The 17,842-nt window shown below is 48.2% G+C and overlaps 1 long non-coding RNA gene across 3 annotated transcripts in view; it reads right to left on the reverse strand.

Moving 5' to 3' along the window:
* Positions 1–246: 246 nt before the first annotated feature.
* The window catches only part of LOC140385051 (uncharacterized), a 30,149-nt gene continuing 12,553 nt past the window's right edge, over positions 247–17,842 (reverse strand). For all 3 annotated transcript variants that reach the window (XR_011933279.1, XR_011933278.1, XR_011933280.1), the window contains exons 3-4: positions 9,628–9,807; positions 247–1,693 (exon numbers count right to left, since the gene is read on the reverse strand). This is a non-coding gene — a long non-coding RNA (uncharacterized lncRNA). The remainder of the gene's footprint in view (positions 1,694–9,627; positions 9,808–17,842) is intronic.

Consider the following 17,842-nt stretch of genomic DNA (forward strand, 5'->3'; position numbering starts at 1 on the left):
GCACTTTACCCGCTGACTGACATTTCTAGCACTAATTAATTAGTTTTAAAATGAATGCTTATTAAATTAAGTTACAATGAACTAAATGGTCCCTGGAGCTATATTTCATTTATAAATATTAAATGCTAAATACACTAATCTCCGTCCTCCGGTTTTTTCACTCTACTTAGTTAATGAAAGAGTACTTCAATTTTGTTTGCCTTGCAGCATACCAGGCTATTTTACAAAATATGATGTGTAAAAATGTTAATAATAATAATCTTTATTATTGTCACAAGTAGGCTTCCATTAACGCTGCAATGAAGTTACTGTGAAAATCCCCGAGTCGCCACACTCCGGTGCCTGTTCGGGTACACGGAGGGAGAATTCAGAATGTCCAATTCACCTAACAGCACGTCTTTCAGGACTTGTAAAAGACAAATCCAAGGGTACTGGGCAGAATTCCCCATCAGCCGACGCTGGAATCGCAAAACGCAATTGGGCGGAGAATTGGTTTTGGCGCTGAAATCGTGGCGGGCACCGGTTTAACGTCAAATCACAATTATCCGGCGCCTCGACAGCAGCGTCAATGCGTTCCACTCCGCACATACAGTAAATGGCATATCATTAGTGGGCCTGAGCCGGTATTTCCTAGGGCCTCCGCAATTCTCCGCCTCTGCAGGGGGCAATTCCCCACTGCGCGGTTCACTTGTGTTTTAAAAAATCGTGAATCATGCACTGTGGCTGCTGAGGGAGGGAGAGGGGGGACGGAAAGTTTCCAACACCGCCATAGCTTGTTGACAGTTGTGCCGCTGGCCGGGGGGCTTCTGCCAGGGTCGGGGTGAGTAGTGGGGATGGCCAAGAGGTGAGCTGTGGGGTCGGGATGGATGGGCATCGAACACCATTGGCATCGAACACCATTGCCGCAGCTTGCCAGGCAGCCATGTGGCTGCGCACGCTGTTAACAGCCACTTTGCCATGGGTCGTATGGGGCCCCTCCCAGGCGTCCCCCAGCTTCCTTCTGGCCCCAGCCAACCTATCAGCTGTGTGGGCGCGCTCCAGCACAGCCAGTGCCATCTTGTTGGCTGGGATGAGTGTGTGTGGGGAGTGTAATGTGTGTGTGGGGCTGGGATGAGTGTGTGTGGCGAGTGTAATGTGTGTGTGCGGCTGGGATGAGCGTGTGTGGGGAGTGTAATGTGTGTGTGCGGCTGGGATGGTGTGTGTGGGGAGTGGAATGTGTGTGTGCGGATGGGATGAGTGTGTGTGGGGAGTGTAATGTGTGTGAGCGGCTGGGATGGTGTGTGTGGGGAGTGGAATGTGTGTGTGCGGATGGGATGAGTGTGTGTGGGGAGTGTAATGTGTGTGAGCGGCTGGGATGAGTGTGTGTGGGGAGTGTAATGTGTGTGTGCGGCTGGGATGAGCGTGTGTGGGGAGTGTAATGTGTGTGTGCGGCTGGGATGAGTGTGTGTGGGGAGTGTAATGTGTGTGTGCAGCTGCAGCTTGTCAGCCTCCCGAGTGTGTCAATCACAGACCCGGCGAATCCCGCACTGTTTTTCATTAGAGTCGATTGTGCTCCACAAGGTGCCGGTGCCAGCCCCTCAATTGTCGCTATATTGGTCCAGGTGTGGCGCCAGCTTTGCTGTTGTGGAACTCCATGAATCCTGTCCCAGCATTCACATGGAGTCTCAGGAACGGAGAATTCCGCCGGCTGTATCTGAATGAATGAATCAATCACAATAAGGTCGATGAATTAACAGCGAAAATAGATGCATACGGTTACGATACGCATAGAAAATAGAAGCAGGAGGAGGCCATTCGGCCCTTCAAGCCTGCTCCGCCATTCATTATGATCATGTACGATCATCAAGTTCAATACCCTGATCCCGCCTTCCCCCCTTATCTTTTGATCCCTTTAGCCCAAGAGCTATATCTAATCCCTTTTTGAGATTACACAACATTTTGGCCTCAACTACTTTCTGTGGGAGTGAATTCCACAGATTCACCGCTCTCTGGGTGAAGACATTTCTCCTCACCTCAGTCCTGAAAGGTTTACCCCTAATCCTCAAACTGTGACCCCGAGTTCTGGACTCCCCCACCATCGGGAACATTCTTTCTGAATCTACCCTGTCTAATCCTGTTAGAATTTTATAAGTTTCTGTGTGATCCCCTCTCGCTCTTCTAAACTCCAGTGAGTATAATCTGAACCAACTTAGTCTCTCCTTATATGTCAGTCCCGCCACCCCAGGAATCAGTCTGGTAAACCTTCGCTGCGCTCCCTGCATAGCAAGAACATCCTTCCTCAGATAAGGACACCGAAACTGCCCACAATACTCCAGGTGTGGCCTCACCAAGGCCCTGTACAATTGCAGCAACACATCTCTTATCCTGTACTCAAATCCTCTCGCTATGAAGACCAACATACCATTTGCCGCCTTTACTGCCTGCTGTACCTGTGTCCTTACTTTCAGCGACTGATGCACGAGGACACCAAGCTCTCGCTGGGTATCCGCCTCTCTCAATTTACTTCAATTCTAATAATAATCTGCTTTCCTGTTTTTGCTACCCAAGTGGATAACCTCACATTTATCCACATTATACTGCATCTGCCATGCATGTGCCCACTCACTCAGCCTGTCCAAATCCAGCTGAAGCATCTCTGCATCCTCCTCACAGCTCACCCTCCCACCCAACTTTGTATCATCTGCAAATTTGGAGATAATACATTTAGTTCCCTCATCCAAATATTAATATATAATGCGGGACCCCATTAGTCACTGCCTGCCAATCAGAAAAAGACCCATTTATTTCAACCTTTTGCTTCCTGTCTGCTAACTAGCTTTCTATCCATCTCAAGACACTACCTGTAATCCCATGCACGTTAACTTTACAAATTAATCTGCTATGTGAGACCTTGTCGAAAGCCTTCAGAAAATCTATACAAACCACATCCACTGGTTCTCCCTGGTCAACTCTACGGGTTCTACTTCAAAGAATTCTAGTAGATTTGTCAAGCATCATTTCCCTTTTGTAACTGACTTGGCTACAGAGTGACCAAGGTTGGAAACTAGATATTCAAGGGTATTCAATACTTAGGAAGGACAAGCAAAAGGAAAAAGGAGGTGAGGTGGCATTGTTAGTAAAGGGTGAAATCAGTGAGAAAGGATATTGGCTCAGAGCATCTGGATGTTGAATCAGTCTGGGCAAAGCAACAAACGACTGAACTTGGTGGGAGTTTTCTAGTAGCATCCAAACATTGGTGGAAAGGTAAGGGATGGCATTAAACAGGAAATTAGAGATGCAGGTAACTTTAATCTACATATAAATTGGGCAAACCACGTTAGCAATGATAAATTGGCAGATGAACCCCTGGAGTGTGTACTGGGTGTTTTTTTGGACCAGTATGTTGAGGAACTAACTAGAGAACAGGTTATCCTAGGTTTGGGATGGGATTCAATGAAGCATTTTCGAGGTTCATTTGTGGTGGGTTTTTCAGGGAGTTTGCCGCCTGCATTGCCGGCAATTTGCCCACCGCTATCCAATGACACTTAGGGCGCAATTCTCCGGAAAATTCATGAGGACCTGTACTGATTGGCGCCTGGCTGCAGCCTCCCTGGGGAGGCCGGAGAATCGAGGAAGGCCTGTGTATCCCGGGTGAGTAGGCCTTCAGTAGGTTTACAGCCTACTTCCAGGAGCGCCGCTTGGTCCCACCCTATGTGGGTGGAGTTCCGGTTCGGGCGCCTCACGGGACTTGGGTGAATTCCGCGAGGGGCAGAGGCTGCCACGAGGCCTCTCCCCTGAAACTCCAGTCGTGTTGTGTTCTCGCTCGAGCTGCCGTATTGGGCAATGCAAAGAGGTTACTTCATAATCTTATTGTTTGGGGTCCTTTAGGGAATAGTGACCATATGTGATAAAATTCTTCATTGGATTAGAAAGTGAAGTAGCCCAATCCAAAACTAGGGTCCTAAATCTAAACAAAAGGAACTACAAAGACATGAGGGGTGAGTTGGTTGCAATCGATTGGGTAACTTCATTGAAAGCCATGATGGTAGATAGCCATTGGCTAATATTTAAGAAATGATGCATGCATTTCAACAGCTATACATTCCTTTCAGGCGCAAAAACACAACAGGCAAAGTGGCTAAACCATGACTAACAAATCCAAAGGGGTGTCATACAAAATTGCTCGTAAAAGTAGTAAGCCAGCGATTGGGAGCAGTTTAGAATTCAGCAAAGGAGGGCCAAGAGATTGATCAAGAGGGGAAAAATAGAATATGAGAATAAATTTGCAAGGAATATAAATGCGGCCTGTGAAAGTTTCTGTAAATAGGTTAAAAAAAAAAAGATTAGTGACAACAAATGTAGGTCCCTCAGTCTGAAATGGAAGAATTGATAATAGAGAACAGGACAATGGCAGAGCAGTTAAACAACTACTTTAGTTCTATCTTCACAAATGAAGAAGACACAAATAACTTACTCGGGAAGCAAGGGTCTAGCAAAAAGGAGGAATTGAAGGAAATTAGCTTCAGTGAAAAAAAGTGCTGTATAACTTAATAGGACTGAAATCTGGTAAATCCACAGGGCCTGATGATCTTCATCACAGGGTACTAAAGGAAGTGACCATGGAAATAATGGATGTTTTAGTTGTCACCTTCCAAAGTTCTGTAGATTCTGAAAATATCTCGGCAGATTGGAGAGTGGCAAACTATTTAAAAAAGGATCAAGGGAGAAAACAGGCAACGATCGACCGGTCAGACTATCAGCAACAAGGAAAACAAAAAACAAAGAAAAGTACAGTAAGAAGTCTTACAACACCAGGTTAAAGTCCAACAGGTTTGTTTCAAACACTAGCTTTCGGAGCGCTGCTCCTTCCTCAGGTGAATGAAGAGGTATGTACCAGAAACATATATATAGACAAATTCAAGGATGCAAGACAATGCTTAGAATGCGAGCATTTGCAGTTAATTAAGTCTTTACAGATCCAGAGATAGGGGTAACCCCAGGTTAAAGAGGTGTGAATTGTCTCAAGCCAGGACAGTTGGTAGGATTTCGCAGCACAGGCCAGATGGTGGGGGGTGAATGTAATGTGACATGAATCCCAGGTCCCGGTTGAGGCCGCACTGCTCAGACGAGGAGGAGCGTAACAGACATCTACAGACACTGAAAGATGCCCTCGTACGAACGGGATATGACGCTCGACTCATCGATCGACAGTTCCAACGCGCCACAGCAAAAAACCACACCGACCTCCTCAGAAGACAAACACGGGACACAACCGACAGAGTACCCTTCGTCGTCCAGTACTTTCCCGGAGCGGAGAAACTACGACATCTTCTTCGCAGCCTTCAACATGTCATCGATGAAGATTAACATCTTGCCAAGGTCATCCCCACACCCCCACTACTTGCCTTCAAACAACCGCGCAACCTCAAACAAACCATTGTTTGCAGCAAACTACCCAGTCTTCAGAACAGTGACCACGACACCACACAACCCTGCCATGGCAATCTCTGCAAGACGTGCCAGATCATCGACATGGATACCACCATTACACGTGAGAACACCACCCACCAGGTACGCGGTACATACTCGTGCGACTCGGCCAACGTTGTCTACCTCATACGCTGCAGGAAAGGATGTCCCGAAGCGTGGTACATTGGCGAGACCATGCAGACGCTGCGACAACGAATGAACGGACATCGCGCAACAATCATCAGGCAGGAATGTTCCCTTCCAGTCGGGGAACACTTCAGCAGTCAAGGGCATTCAGCCTCTCTCCGGGTAAGCGTTCTCTAAGGCGGTCTTCAGGACGCGCGACAACGCAGAATCGCCGAGCAGAAACTTATAGCCAAGTTCCGCACACATGAGTGCGGCCTCAACCGGGACCTGGGATTCATGTCACATTACATTCACCCCCCCACCATCTGGCTTGCGAAATCCTACCAACTGTGCTGGCTTGAGACAATTCACACCTCTTTAACCTAGGGTTACCCCTATCTCTGGATCTGTAAAGATTTAATCACCTGCTAATGCTCGCATTCTAAGCATTGTTTGGCATCTTTGAATCTGTCATAGAATCATAGAAGTTTACAGCATGGAAACAGGCCCTTCGGCCCAACCAGTCCATGCCGCCCAGTTTTTTACCATTAAGCTACCATTAAGCCCGCACTTGGCCCATAACCCTCTATACCCATCTTACCCATGTAACCATCTAAATGCTTTTTGAAAGACACAATTGTACCCGCTTCTACTACTACCTCTGGCAGCCCATTCCAGACACTCACTACCCTCTGAGTGAAGAAATTGCCCCTCTGGGCCCTTCTGAATCTCTCCCCTCTCACCTTAAACCTATGCCCTCTAGTTTTAGACTCCCCTACCTTTGGGAAAAGATGTTGACTATCTACCTTATCTATGCCCCTCATTATTTTATAGACCTCTATAAGATCACCCCTAAGCCTCCTACGCTCCAGGGAAAAAAGTCCCAGTCTATCCAGCCTCTCCTTATAACTCAAACCATCAAGTCCCGGCAACATCCTAGTAAATCTTTTCTGCACTCTTTCTAGTTTAATAATATCCTTTCTATAATAGGGTGACCAGAACTGCACACAGTTGACCAGAACTGCACACAGTGTCTATATATGTGTTTCTGGAACATACCTCTTCATTCACCTGAGGAAGGAGCAGTGCTCCGAAAGCTAGTGTTTGAAACAAACCTGTTAGACTTTAACCTGGTGTTGTAAGACTTCTTACTGTGCTCACCCCAGTCCAACGCCGGCATCGCCACATCAAAGAAAAGTACAGCACAGGATCAGGCCCTTCGGCTCTCCAAGCCTGCGCCGATCATGATGCCCTAACTTTAAAAAAAAAACTTCTGCCCTTACTCGGCCTGTATCCCTCTATTTCCTCCCTATTCAGATACCCATCCAGATGCCTCTAAAACTTGTTAATGTGCCTGCTTCCACCACATCCTCTGGCAGCGCATTCCAGGCACTGACACATCAATCACCTGGTATGGCTCATTCCCCAATACCAAGTCCAGTATGGCCCCCTCCCTGGTTGGATTGTCAACATACTGTATCAAAAAGCCCTCATGGAAACATCTAATAAATTGCTCTCCATCCGAGCCTCTGGCTGTCAGGGATTCCTAGTTATTATGGGGGAAGTTAAAATCGCCCATCACAACTACCCTGCTTTTTTTGCACATTTTCTATATCTGACTACACAACTGCTCCTCTGTCTACTGCAGGCTGTTGGGCGAGCGAGAGTACAGTCCCAACATTGTGATTTCAAAGAACAAAGAACAATACAGCACAGGATCAGGCCCTTCTGCCCTCCAAGCCTGTACCGGCCATGATACCACCCTTGACCAAAACCCTCAGCACTTCCTAGTGCCGTATCCCTCTATACCCGTCCTATCCATGTATTTGTCAAGATGCCTTTTGAACTCTGTTAATAACCTTCCACAACCTCCTCTGGCAACGCGTTCCAGGCACTCACCACCCTCTGTGTAAAAAACCTGCCTCGCACATATCCTCTAAACTTTACCCCACGGACCTTAAACATATTCCCCCTGGTGACTGACCCCTCCACCCTGGGAAAGAGTACCTGCCCATCCATTCTATCCATACCCCTCATAATCTTGTAGACCTCTAACAGGTCATCCCTCAATCTCCATCTTTCTAATGAAAACAGTCCGAGTCTATTCAGCCTCTCTGCATACCTAACACCAGACCAGGCAACATCCTGGTAAACCTCCTCTGCACCCTCTCCAAAGCCTCCACATCCTTCTGCGACCAGAATTGTGCTCAATATTCCAAGTGAGCCCTTACCAAAATTCTATACAACTGTAGCATGTCTTGCCAGTTTTTATACTCGATGCCCCGTCCAATGAAGGCAAGTATTCCGTATGCTTTCTTGACTACCTTGTCCACTTGTGTTGCCACCTTCAAAGATCTGTGGACCTGCACGCCCAGATCTCTCTGACTTTCCATATTCCTTAGAGTTTTGCCATTTACGGGAGATTTCCCCCCTGTGTTAGACCTACCAAAATGCATTACCTCACATTTGTCTGGATTAAACTCCATTTGCCATTTCTCTGCCCAGGTCTCCAACCTATCTAAATCCTGCTGTATCCTCTGACAATCCTCAACACTATCTGCCACTCCACCACCCTTGGTATCATCCGCAAACTTATTAATCAGCTGCGTTTTCCTCCAAATTGTTTATGTACACTACAAACAGCAGAGGCCCCAACACAGATCCCTGTGGAACACCACTAGTCACAACCTTCCATTCAGCAAAACACCCTTCTACTGCTACCCTTTGCCTTCTGTTACTGAGCCATTTCCTTATCCATCTTACCACCTCACCTCTGATTCTGTGTGCCTTAACTTTTTGTACCAGTCTGCCTTGAGGCACCTTGTCAAGGCTTTACTGAAGTCCATGTAAACAACATCCACCGCCCTCCCCTCATCAGTCATCTTTGTCACCACTTCAAAAAACTCGATCAAGTTAGTGAGGCCCGACCTCCCCTTCAGAAAACCATGCTGCCTATCGCTAAAGAGTCCATTTGTTTCCAAATGGGTATAAATCCTGTCCCTGAGAGTTCTCTCCAATAATTTATCTACTACTGATGTGAGGCTCACCGGCGTATAGTTTCCTGGATTATCCCTGCTACCTTTCTTAAACAGCAGTTCCACATTAGCTATTCTTCACTCCTCTGGTCAATGTTTCCCCCAGTCTCGACACTTACTGGCCTGCTGTTCCGGTTCCCAACCCCCCTGCCACACTAGTTTAAACCCTTCCGAACAGCACGAGCAAACCTCCCGCCCAGGATAATGGTGCTGCTCAGGTGCAACGCAGTTTCTTGTACAGGTCCCACCTTCCCCAGAAGACATCCCAGTGATCCGTATCCTCCCTCCTACACCAGCTCTTTACCCAACCTGTTTAGCTGACAATCTCCCTGTTCCCAGCCTCATTAGCATGTGGCACAGGGAGTAACCCTGAGATTACTACGTTAGAGGTCCTGCTTTTTAGCTCCTGACCTAATTCTCTGAATTGTCTTTGCAGGACCTCTTCCCTCTTCCTGCCTATGTCATTAGTTCCAAGGTGGACAATGGTCCCTTTTGTGGCCACAGAAATGTGCCCCTGACTATCAAGTCTCCTACTCCTATCACTCACTTGGACTTAGCCCGACCCTGCTCTACATCAGAACCAGTTGTGGTGCCACAGGCCTGGCTGCTGCTGGTATCTTCCCTGAGAGGCTATCCCCCCCCCCCCCCCCTCAACAGTATCCAAAGCGGTCTCCCTGTTTGAGAGGGGAATAGCGACAGGAGGCTCCTGCCTTACCTGCCTGCCTCTCCTGACGGTCACCCATCTACCTGCCTGAACCTGTGGTGTGACCACCTCCCTGAAGCTAGTGTCTATCACACTCTCTACTCCCCTATGCTCCGCAATGAATCCAGCTGCTGCTCCAACCGAACTACGTGGTCTGTGAGGAGATGCAGCTGGTCACACTTCCCGCAGACAGAGTTGACAGGGATGCTAGAAAGCGCCCCGATCTCCCACATCTGACAGGAGAAGCCTATCACTGCACTAACTGCCATCTCTGCCCTTGTACATTTAAGAAAGATAGAAGAATTAGAATCTTACCTTGCTTGTCTTCCTCACAGTGCCTTTTTTTTGTTTAGAGGAAGAGGAAGGGAGGGAAACACTAATTTAGTGTTTCAGGTTTAACCGCTCCTTGACACCAGTTCGTCAGCTACCCACAGTACATTCGAGGTGATGGAGTTGACTTCTCCCAGAATCCTCTTCTGCTGCCTCTGCTGGAGTCTATTATAAAGGATGTGATAACAGGAGACTGAGAAAATATCAACGGGATTAGACAAAGTTGATGAAAGAAAAATCATGCCTGACAAACCTGCTGGAGTTTTTGATAGGATGTAACGAGTAGGATAAGGGAAACTGGAGGATGTAGGTTATTTGGGTTTTTACAACGCTTCTGAGAAAGTCCCAGATAGGAGTTTAGTGAGCAAAATGAAAGCACATTGGATTGGGGGTAATGTGCTGGCATTGATTGAGAGGAGGAATAATTGGGCCTTTTTCAGAATGGAAGACACTGACTAATGGGGCATTAGTCCAGCATTTTGTTTTTAGTTCAGATTCCCTGCATCCAGAGCATTTTGCTCTTAGTTGAAAGCAAACATGCAGGTACAGCAAGCTGTTAGGAAGACCAATGGTATGTTGGCCTTCATTGCAAAATAATTTGAGTAATAATAATAATCTTTATTGACACAAGTAGGCTTACATTAACACTGCAATGAAGTGACCCAAGCCGGGAACCTGGATCCCTAAGGCTGTGAAGCAACAGTGCTAACCACTGTGCTACCATGGAGCAAGGATGTCTTACAGCAGCTGTACAGGGCCTTGGTGAGGCCACAGCTGGAGTATTGTGGCAGTTGGGGACCTTTTCTAAGAAAGGATGTTCTTGCCATGGGCAGAGTGTAGTGGAGGTTCACCAGACTGATTCTGAGGTAGCAGAGTGTAGTGGAGGTTCACCAGACTGATTCTGAGGTAGCAGAGTGTAGTGGAGGTTCACCAGACTGATTCTGAGGTAGCAGGATTGCCTTTCGAGGAGAGATTGGGTCGACTTTTAAAAAATTCTTTCTTGGAATGTGGGCATTTGCTGCCCATTCCTAATTGCCCTTTAACTGAGTGGCTATCCAGGCCATTTCGGGGGGGGGGGGGGGAGTGTGGGGGTAGTTAAGAATCAACTACATCTCTGTGTGTGTCTGGAGTCACATGTAGGCCAGACCGGGTCAGGACGGCAGATTTCCTTCCCTGAAGGGCATTAGTGAACCAGATGGGTTTTTACGACAATCGGCAATGGTTTCATGGTTATCATTAGACTTTTAATTCCAGATTTTTATTGAATTCAAATATGACCATCTGCCTAGGTGGAATTCAACCCCGAGTCCTAGAGCGTGACCCTGGGTGTCTGGATTATTAGTCCAGTGGCAATACCATTGCACTGCCTCTCTGCCTGAGCTGTATTCACTGGGGTTAGGAGAATGAGAGGGAATCTCATTGAAACGTATATAATGCTGACAAGATTGGACAGACTGAGTTCGGAGATGATGAGCACGACTTAACGACCTTGGCGTCCGACTTGGCATCGGGACGAGGTGGTTGAAACGCACAAGAGGCCTCTCGTGAGATTTGCGACTCTCAAAACGCTGCTCAAAATTTAATGGATCTCGCTAGACGTTGCAATCTGGATCTCGCCCTCACTGCATATTTAAATGAGTCATTAAGCTCGCCAGGGCGCTGTTTAGTACTGGTTTCCACAAATGTAGACCGCAGTCCCAGTGGCACTTGGGGGTCTCCAAAGCCTGACGAAACCCCCAGGTGATCGGGAACAGGGCAGTAGGGCACCTTGGCACTCTCTCAGGCACCTGGGTACCTTGTCACTCCGAGCCTGGCACCTTGGCAGTGCCACCTTGCCACTGCTGCACTGCCCAGGTAGCACTGCCGGGGTGACAGTGCTACAGTGTCTGGGTGCCAGCCTGGCACTGCCAGGGATGAGGCCCAGGGGGCCCTTACCAAATAGAGGGGGTGAGGGAGTGTTTCCGAAGGCCTCCCTGAGGTTCGGGGGGGGGGGGGGGTCAGAAACAGGGTGGGGGGGGGGGGGGGTTGGGGGTGGTGAGATCAGGGCCGTGGGACAAAATGGAACCCTGACCTGTGAGGAGCCTTTCCCGCTGTGCCCGTCAGGAAATGATTCGAAGTGTGGCCTCGGCAGAGAGACCCCCCCCTCCCCCGAGTCCAACAGCAAAGTGCCATTGATTAGCGCAGAGAAACACCCGACTAAACGTGCACAAAACTGGACACATTTCTTCCAGTTAAATCACGCCTGATGTCTCCACTAGCTGAGGGGCTCGTGGATCATGGTGTCAGGATAGGGAAGGCCATTTAGTACAGGGATGAGGAAAAATTCCTCCACTAGGAGGGTGGCAAACGTGTGGAATTCTCCACCACGTAAGTCTGTGGAGGCCAGATCGCTGAATGTAGTTGAGAAAGAAATAGATAGATTTCTAGACACTAAAGATGTCCAGAGGTTTGGGGAGAGTGCGGGAGAATATCATTCAGTTAGAGGATCAGCCATAATGACATTGAAGTCCATTAATGGAAGTTAAAAGCCAGGCCAGACAGAGTTGTCATCTTTGGTTTGTTGCCGGTGCCACGTGATAGCGAGGCTAGGAATAGGGAGAGAGTGCAGTTGAACACGTGGCTGCAGGAATGGTGTAGGAGGGAGGGCTTCAGGTATTTGGATAATTGGAGCGCATTCTGGGGAAGGTGGGACCTGTACAAGCAGGACGGGTTGCATCTGAACCAGAGGGGCACCAATATCCTGGGAGGGAGGTTTTCTACTAATCTTCGGGAAGGATTAAACTAATTTGGCAGGGGAATGGGAACCGGATTTGTAGTCCAGCAACTAAGGTAGCCGATATTCAGGACGCCAAAGCGTGTAGTGAGGCAGTGGGGAAGGGAACACTGACAAAGGAGTGTTGCAGGCACGGAGATGGGTTGAAGTGTGTATACTTCAACGCAAGAAGCATCAGGAATAAGGTTGGTGAACTTAAGGCATGGATCTGTACTTGGGACTACGATGTGGTGGCCATCACGGAAACTTGGATAGAAGAGGGGCAGAAATGGTTGTTGGAGGTCCCTGGTTATAGATGTTTCAATAAGATTAGGGAGGGTGGTAAAAGAGGTGGGGGGTGGCATTGTTAATTAGAAATAGTATAACAGCTGCAGAAAGGCAGTTCGAGGAGTATCTGCCTACTGAGGTAGTATGGGTTGAAGTCAGAAATAGGAAAGGAGTAGTCGCCTTGTTAGGAGTTTTCTATAGGACCCCCAATAGTAACAGAGATGTGGAGGAACAGATTGGGAAACAGATTTTGGAAAGGTGCAGAAGTCACAGGGTAGTAGTCATGGGTGACTTCAACTTTCCAAACATTGAGTGGAAACTCTTTAGATCAAATAGTTTGGATGGGGAGGTGTTTGTGCAGTGTGTCCAGGAAGTTTTTCTAACACAGTATGTAGATTATCCGACCAGAGGGGAGGCCATATTGGATTTGGTACTTGGTAATGAACCAGGGCAAGTGATAGATTTGTTAGTGGGGGAGTAATGGATTTAGTAATGGAGAGGGATAGGTGCGTGCAACAGGGCAAGGTTTACAATTGGGGGAAGGGTAAATACGATGTCAGACAAGAATTGAAGTGCATACGTTGGGAACATAGGCTGTCAGGGAAGGACACAAGTGAAATGTGGAACTTGTTCAAGGAACAGGTACTACGTGTCCTTGATATGTATGTCCCTGTCAGGCAGGGAAGAGATGGTCGAGTGAGGGAACCATGGTTGACAAGAGAGGTTGAATGTCTTGTTAAGAGGAAAAAGGAGACTTATGTAAGGCTGAGAAAACAAGGTTCAGACAGGGCGCTGGAGGGATACAAGATAGCCAGGAGGGAACTGAGGAAAGGGATTAGGAGAGCTAAGAGAGGGCATGAACAATCTTTGGCGGGTAGGATCAAGGAAAACCCCAAGGCCTTTTACACATATGTGAGAAATATGAGAATGACTAGAGGAAGAGTAGGTCCGATCAAGGACAGTAGCGGGAGATTGTGTATTGAGTCTGAAGAGATAGGCGAGGTCTCGAACGAATACTTTTCTTCTGTATTTACAAATGAGAGGGGCGATATTGTTGGAGAGGACAGTGTGAAACAGATTGGTAAGCTCGAGGAAATACTTGTTAGGAAGGAAGATGTGTTGGGCATTTTGAAAAACTTGAGGATAGACAAGTCTCCCGGGCCTGACGGGATATATCCAAGGATTCTATGGGAAGCAAGAGTGAAATTGCAGAGTCGTTGGCAATGATCTTTTCGTCCTCGCTGTCAACAGGGGTGGTACCAGGGGATTGGAGAGTGGCGAATGTTGTGCCCCTGTTCAAAAAAGAGACTAGGGATAACCCTGGGAATTACAGGCCAGTTAGTCTTACTTCGGTGGTAGGCAAAGTAATGGAAAGGGTACTGAAGGATAGGATTTCTGAGCATCTGGAAAGACAATGCTTGATTAGAGATAGTCAGCACGGATTTGTGAGGGGTAGGTCTTGCCTCACAAGTCTTATTGAATTCTTTGAGGAGGTGACCAAGCATGTGGATGAAGGTAAAGCAGTGGATGTAGTGTACATGGATTTTAGTAAGGCATTTGATAAGGTTCCCCATAGTAGGCTTATGCAGAAAGTAAGGAGGCATGAGATAGTGGGAAATTTGGCCAGTTGGATAACAAACTGGCTAACCGATAGAAGTCAGAGAGTGGTGGTGGATGGCAAATATTCAGCCTGGAGCCCAGTTACCAGTGGCGCACCGCAGGGATCAGTCCTGGGTCCTCTGCTGTTTGTGATTTTCATTCATGACTTGGATGAGGGAGTTGAAAGGTGGATCAGTAAATTTGCAGACGATACGAAGATTGGTGGAGTTATGGATAGTGAGGAGGGCTGTTGTCAGCTGCAAAGAGACATAGATAGGATGCAGAGCTGGGCTGAGAAGTGGCAGATGGAGTTTAACCCTGAAAAGTGTGAGGTTGTCCATTTTGGAAGGACAAATATGAATGCGGAGTACAGGGTTAACGGTAGAGTTCTTGGCAATGTGGAGGAGCAGAGAGATCTTGGGGCCTATGTTCATACATCTTTGAAAGTTGCCACTCAAGTGGATAGAGCTGTGAAGAAGGCCTATGGTGTGCTAGCGTTCATTGACAGAGGGATTGAATTTAAGAGCCGTGAGGTGATGATGCAGCTGTGCAAAACTTTGGTAAGGCCACATTTGGAGTACTGTGAACAGTTCTGGTCGCCTCATTTTAGGAAGGATGTGGAAGCTTTGGAAAAGGTGCAAAGAAGATTTACCAGGATGTTGCCTGGAATGGAGAGTAGGTCTTACGAGGAAAGGTTGAGGGTGCTAGGCCTTTTCTCATTAGAGCGGAGAAGGATGAGGGGCGACTTGATAGAGGTTTATAAGATGATCAGGGGAATAGATAGAGTAGACAGTCAGAGACTTTTTCCCCGGGTGGAACAAACCATTACAAGGGGATATAAATTTAAGGTGAATGGTGGAAGATATAAGGGGGATGTCAGAGGTAGGTTCTTTACCCAGAGAGTAGTGGGGGCATGGAATGCACTGCCTGTGGAAATAGTTGAGTCGGAAACATTAGGGACCTTCAAGCAGCTATTGGATAGGTACATGGATTACGGTAGAATGATATAGTGTAGATTAATTTGTTCTTAAGGGCAGCACGGTAGCATTGTGGCTAGCACAATTGCTTCACAGCTCCAGGATCCCAGGTTCGATTCCGGCTTGGGTCACTGTCTGTGCGGAATCTGCACATCCTCCCCGTGTGTGCGTGGGTTTCCTCCGGGTGCTCCGGTTTCCTCCCACTCTCCAAAGATGTGCAGATTAGGTGGATTGGCCATGATAAATTGCCCTTAGTGTCCAAAATTGCCCTTAGTGCTGGGTGGGGTTGCTGGATTGTGGGGATAGGGTGGAGGTGTTGACCTTGGGTAGGGTGCTCTTTCCAGGAGCTGATGCAGACTCGATGGGCCGAATGGCCTCCTTCTACACTGTCAATTCTATGATAATGTATGATTAATCTAGGTCAAAGGTTCGTCACAACATTGTGGGCCGAAGGGCCTGTTCTGTGCTGTATTTTTCTGTGTTCTATGTTCTATGTTCTATGAATGGCGGCGCAGGCTTGATGGGCTGAATGGCCTACTGCTGCTCCTATTTTCTATGTTTTTAATCTGGGTCTGGAAGCTGTTTACCCAGCTGAATAGACTTAACTGGAAATTTTAAAAATGATCCTAGCTTTCTGTATTTGGTCCTTATTGTGGTGGCTTGAGTAACAATCTGGAGGCTTCCACTGGCAACAAAGGGGTTTATTAACAAAAGGCAAACGCTGGTCTATTTACAGGCACAGGGTCTTATGTCTTTGGCTTTGGGCTCCACTCTGCCCAGGCCCCTCCTCCCAGGGCCCAGCGCTAACTCACTGTTGTCTGGGGTTTACACGCTCCCATATGGTTGGCCTCAAGCTGGCCACGTGGTCCGCCAGACCGCCCCTTAATGGGACCGTACTGCAACATCTCCACCCCCCCTTAAAGTCCCTTATTACATTTTACACAATATCTATGCACAAGTACGACATACATGGCAAAAAATATCAGGTGAGAGAGTATTCATCAATGAGTCAGTCAGTCTGTGGACCTTCGAGTTCTCCTGGACGTCAATAGTCCTCTCACATGCTCAGCAGCCTCTGAGGCAAGTGGCCGGTGACAGTCCAGGAGGCACTGATCGGGGAGCAGGCTTGACTGGCTTCCAGCGGTACAGCTGCTTGGGTTGACCCGGGAGTTCTCAGCTCCCTCTGCTCAGGAACACTCACAGTAGTGTCAACACCAGTGGGACCCGCATGTGTTGCCGCACCACCCCCCCCCCACGCCCCCTACCCCCAACCCTCCCTCCCGCACATCACGGCTCCTCAAATGGTCAATATGTTTTTTGACGGCCCTTCCATTTACATTCACCACGTATGACATGGGCCCCGACAGGGACACATTCTGCCCGGCTAATCATAGTAAGCCCGAGGCAAACTTAAGACCAGGTCCCCTACCCAGAATGATCTGTCGACCTTCTGCATAGCCCCTTGATTTCTGTGGGAGGCCTGGCACCCCTCCATCCTCCCAGCCAAGTCAGGAAACATTAAATCCAAACGGGTTCTGAGGCGATGGCCCATCAGCAACTTGGCGGGTGTGACCCCCCATGGTGGTGTGGGGGGGTTTGAGTTGTATGATTACAGAAAATTAGCAAGGCGTTGGTGCTGAGATTTGTCGGATTGTTTCCTCATGGTGTTTGAACAGCCATTTCGGCCAATCCATTGGTCGCAGGATGGTATGAGGCTGTCCTGGTGTGGCATATGCCATTAACTCCAACAAAATTCTAGAAACCTCCCCTGTGAAAGGGGTGCAGGTGTCAGATACAATGGATTCTGGCAGACCATGTATAGCGAAAATCTGGCGTAAGGCGTCCACCATAGCTGCCGAGTTCAAAGTACCCACCCCTTGTATAGACAGCCACTTGGAGTGGACATCCACCAACACCCCCAGGATAGGGCCCGTGTAGTCAATGTTGATCCTGGTCCATGGGCGACCTGCACATTCCCAGGGGTGGAGTCTGGCCGATGGAAGCAGAGATTGTTCAGCCTGACAGGGGATACATTGCTGTAACATTTCTCTGATGGCTTTATATTCTTGACCAACATATATATCTGCGTGCTGTTTGCCCTGGATAGGCAACTCCTGTAAGAGAGGGATCTCTGGCTGGTGGTGGAACAACATGAGCCCCATAAGATCATCCCATCCGCACAGGTCAGTGCACCTTTGTGGGTTAAATAGGGCCTTAGGTGCTTGGACTTCTCATAGTGCCACCCAGACTGTATCATCCACTTCACTTTTGCCAATATGGGATCCCACTGGATCCAGTTATGAATGTGGCCAGCCGACACTGGCAAGGTATCGAAGAAAGTCAAGGTCAATATGATCTCCTGGTGTACTGGTGGAGGTGGCACGGGGGAGGAGGAGTTGGCTCAACGCACCTGCACAGGCAATCTGCGCGCGAACAGAGCACAGAACGGGAAGATCTGTTTGCGCATGCGCGAGAGTCCGAGCACGCGCAATTGCAAAAAGGCCCCAAGTACAGGAACAGCGATCTGCGCATGCGCAATCGCTTCCTATGACCTACGTCACACACTTCATGACGTCAGAGGTCC

This window comes from Scyliorhinus torazame, chromosome 11 (genome assembly GCF_047496885.1).
Source record: "Scyliorhinus torazame isolate Kashiwa2021f chromosome 11, sScyTor2.1, whole genome shotgun sequence".
NCBI classification, from domain to species: domain Eukaryota; kingdom Metazoa; phylum Chordata; class Chondrichthyes; order Carcharhiniformes; family Scyliorhinidae; genus Scyliorhinus; species Scyliorhinus torazame.